General features: G+C 40.6%; 1 pseudogene; it reads right to left on the bottom strand.

Moving 5' to 3' along the window:
• Window positions 1-3,467: 3,467 nt before the first annotated feature.
• On the bottom strand, window positions 3,468-4,306 carry LOC109378563 (developmental pluripotency-associated protein 4 pseudogene; annotated as a pseudogene).
• Between the last annotated feature and the right edge of the window lie 250 nt (window positions 4,307-4,556).

Here is a 4,556-nt window from a genome sequence, read left to right on the forward strand (position 1 = left end):
CACAGTGGCTCACGGCAGCTCATGCCGGCTGCCAGCCACTCACACTGGCTGCCAGCTACTCACGGTAGCTCATGGCAGCCCACTGCAGCAGGGACTGCAGTCTACACCGTCACCAGCGACTCAGCAGCCCAGCTCCAGGTTAAGCTGTTGTTCACCATCTTAGCTGCAGAGGGCGCAGCGTCACTGGCCCACATGTGGGATCCAAACCAGAGAGAGCCCTGCTGCTCAGAGCTGGCGTCCCAATCCAACTCTTAACCAACGTGCCACTCTGCCAGCCCACAAGTGATTATTTTTTATTCTATATATTAGTCCATGTATTTGTAATATTCACACTTTTAAAAATTATAGAAAATATCTATTCATGTGGCTATATGTACACCTAGGTTGGTGCTTCTTTTAACTAATAGTCCACTGTATGTAACCACCAGATTTTATTTATCCATTTTCCCAAGTGATGAACACCTAACCCCATACTGTTACAAACAACACTGTGATAAACAGCCTGTGCATATTTCTTTATGGACCTTACTACATTTTTATCTGAAGTATGTGCCCAGGAATGGGATTCTAGGTAACAGGAGATAGATGACAGATAGATAGATGAATAAACAGATAGACAGACAGACAGATAGATAGATAGATAGATAGATAGATATAGAGATAGATATAAATAGATAGGTGGATATGATGGATGAATGAATATATATGTATGTATGTATGTATGTATGTATGTATGTATAGTATATATATATTAATATGGGCAATCAGGAGAACAATTTATCAGTACTTAGCAAAATTATATAAATGTCTAACTACTATGCTGTACACCTGAAATTAATATAAAATAATATTGAATGTCAGCTGTAATTGAAAAATGTTTAAAGGGGGGAAAAAGGTGAAGGGGAATAAAAGGTTCAAATTTCCAGGTATAAAACAAATAAGTCATGGGGATGTAATGTACAGTATGGGAAATATAGTCAATAATATTGTGCTAGCATGGTACAGTGTCAGATAGTTGCTGGACTTTTGGTGATCACTTCTTTAGGTATATAAATGTTGAATAACTATTGTGTATACCGGAAACTAATATAATACTGTATGTTAGTTATAGTTTAATAAAAATCTTAAAAAGTAAACTATGTTAACAATTTTTATTAAAGGATATTGATTACATTTGTGTTTTGAAGCATACATTAATCAATTTTCTCCTTAAAATTAAAAAAAATTAATTTATACCCACTGATGTCTTAAAACATATACACTTGTCTTGTTCATTTGTTGCTTTCGGTTTTATATCCAACATACAAGTGAAATAAAAAGTCTCAATTTTTTCTGTCTGAGTTATTTCGCTTAGCATGATAACCTCAAGATCCATCCATGTTGTTGCAAATGGCAGTATTTCATCTTTTCTTAGGCACAGATAACAGGATAATGGTTACCAGAGGGTAAATGGGGAGAGACAGAAGAGGGTAAGGGGGGTCAAATATATGGTGACGGAAGGAGATTTGACTTTGTGTGTTGAACACACAATGCAGTATATAGCTGATGTATTATAGAATTGTACACTTGAAACCTATGTGATTTTATTAACTAATGTCACCCCAATAAATTAAATTTTAAAAAATCTGTATTTCCCCTAGCAAGACAAGTCTTTTAACATGTTCTCATGTCTTGTGTTCCCCTTCTCTCATTCATTACATAGTGTTGACACTATCTAGTGCTTTAGAATTTTATTTCACACTTTTTCTGTATTCTTTTAGTCAAGAATAAACTTTCTATGTTATTTTCCATAACTCTTGCATCATCTTCCAGGATATGTTTTTCTTTTTATTTGAGTACTTTGTTCAGGGGTATTTTCAAGATAAATCTTTGTCTGGAGAAATTTTTAGGCCTTGTATAATTGAGAATAATTTCATTATGCCTTCAAATTTGAGTAACAATTTGGCTGGAGATTAATTTTTATGTTTAAAGTTATTTTCTTAATACTTTAAACTATTATTCTATTGTCTTTCTACACCTAGTATGCTGTTGAGAAATCTAAATTTAATCTTATTATTACTCTTTTGTGTGTGATCCTCTTTCTTTCTGGAAACTAAAATTTTATCTTTGTGATGTTCTTTTTTTTAATAAGGAATAAAATGTGTGCATTACCTATTACACTGAAAAATTCTGACCATTAATAATCATGCCGTTGGGCTTAATTCTATTGGGTTAAGAATATTAACAATAACTTGCATGCAACAGTTTCTTATATACAGCAGATAAATTCTTTTTTTTTTAAGATTTTTATTGGGCAATTGAGGGAGAGGAACAGCGTTGGGGAATTGGGGGAAGGGAAACAGACAAGTTGCTGTCCTTTTGTTCTTCAGTCTAGTTGTGGAGGACATCACTTCACTGGCCCACGTTGGCATTGTGATCATTGTGCTCTTCCTGGGTGAGGCAGATCGGTCGCCGGCCGCTGGACAGCCACTCATGGCGGCCCTAGGCAGCTCACGCCAACTGCCAGCCACTCACGGTAGCTTTACGGCCGCCCACTGCAGCAGGGTTTCCAGCCTACGCCATCTCTGGTGACTCACAGCAGCCCCAGCTCCAGGTTGAACTGCTGTTCACCATCTTAGCTGTAGAGGGCGCAGTGTCACTGGCCCTCATGTGGGATCCGAATCAGGGTCCTGCTGCTCAGAGATGGCGTCCCAAGCCAATTCTTAACCAAAGCGCCACTCGGCCGGCCCAAGAGATGAATTCTTTTATATACACATTTTAAGCATATTATGTATTTATGATTCAGAAGTAGCCTGGGACATTTTTAGTCAGTAAAAATACACAAAACAGTTACAAATGGAAATAACACTGGCAACGTATGCTGTGTTTTTATCCCATAGACACATCATAGAAATCTCAGGCTAAGGAAAGTTTGAAAAATATTGGTTGTATATTAAGAATGTGTTTAGGGAGTGGAGAGAATAACAGCTTTCCACTTGGCTTAAAATAGTCAACAGTTTGAAGTCATTGAACTTAGAATTAGAAGGCAGCAGCCCCCTGCAGGAGTCAGCATTCTGAGGCGGGGAATCCAGCATGGGAGCACACCATTGTTTCTGCACTCAACCCCTTCACCATGCTGGGCTTAGGTTCCCACCTTAGAAGAGTCACTTCTATCTCAGAAGGGTAATTATTTGATAGTATGAATGACTTTTTCATCTTCTTAACTGCAATGAAGATAATTTGTGAAATGCTTTTCTATTTTAAAACCTACAAGTCTCTGTATTTCAGTGGACGAAGCAGCAAAGAACTGTTGGGGGTCTGAGGGTAACGTCTGCACCCCACCAGTCTGTGCATCCTGTGAGCAGGAAGCATGCAGGGTGTGGAGCAGCTTGGAGTTCAGCAGTCTGTGGCACCACGGAGTTGATTGTTGTCACCTTTCTACCATTCATTATTATCATGACTGTACCCTTTTCCCTGGCATTGTAATCTTACTGGAGGCTTTTCATCAGCATCTTATGCCTATGAACACATCTGGTGATAACATATTGTCCTCCAGGTGTGGGGTGGAAAGTTGCAGGTAGGTAGCAAAAGCAGCGCACACACTTTCCCTTGTTTTTCAGGAACCAAGACTTGTCCAGCATAAAACGGTAGCTGAACCCAAACCTCTGTGTCTGCAAGGAGACTTCACCTGTGGTCCACATACCACCCGACATCAGAGGTCTCTTGTGAGGATTCCACTGCCTCCATCTTCCCAGCCCTGGCTGCAGCTCTGGTCTAGGAGCAAACACAGGGGCTGGGTTGTCTCGACAACGTTGTCCCTTCCCTCAAGGAAAGCAGTAGACCCTTCAAGAGCAGGTGCCCCCTCCTCATGGGGAGCTGTCACTTCCGAAGGGTCAGAACTTTCCAAAGTCATTTCCCCCTTTTCCATCTTTGATTGTCTTTGTGATTTTGTCAGGGCCTTGATCTCCTTTGCTGTGACAAGAATGTCCTTTTAATTAGGGTAAGTGTACTTGCAGAGTCTCCTATATGCTGCCAGTTTCAAGGCTTTGGTGCCCAGCTGTAATTGCTGGCACCAGGCCCTCACGATATCCTGGCGAAGCAGGTTGACTGGTGGTAGTTTAGAGAGGAATGGAGGAATTGGTATCTTCTTCCGAAGCCTTAGTCTTTTATCATCTTGTGCCACCTTTTGTGGGCAGGAAGCTTCTTCATCTTTCACAGATCTTTTTTGTTTGGCCGACTTCCCTGAGGTTCTTTGTATACTTGGCTCCCCAGCAACATGCTCTTCCTCTTCAGCTCCTGCTGACACAGTTTGGAATGTGCCAGTCATATCTTTTTCCTCTGACTTCTTTGTGGAGTTCCACTTCCTGTTTTTTGCATTCTCCATACTCAGAAAAGAAGTCGAGGCTGATTAAAAAAAAGCAAAAGAAAAGAAAAAAGAAAGGGCCAGCCGAGTGGCGCATTGGTTAAGAACTGGCTTGAGACACCAGAGGGCCCAGTTCGGATCCCACATATGAGGGCCAGTGACACTGCCCTCCACAGCTAAGATGCTGAACAACAGCTCAACCTGGAGCTGGGCT

The sequence above is a fragment of the Hipposideros armiger genome, unplaced genomic scaffold (genome assembly GCF_001890085.2).
Source record: "Hipposideros armiger isolate ML-2016 unplaced genomic scaffold, ASM189008v1 scaffold_2157, whole genome shotgun sequence".
Classification (NCBI taxonomy): Eukaryota; Metazoa; Chordata; class Mammalia; order Chiroptera; family Hipposideridae; genus Hipposideros; species Hipposideros armiger.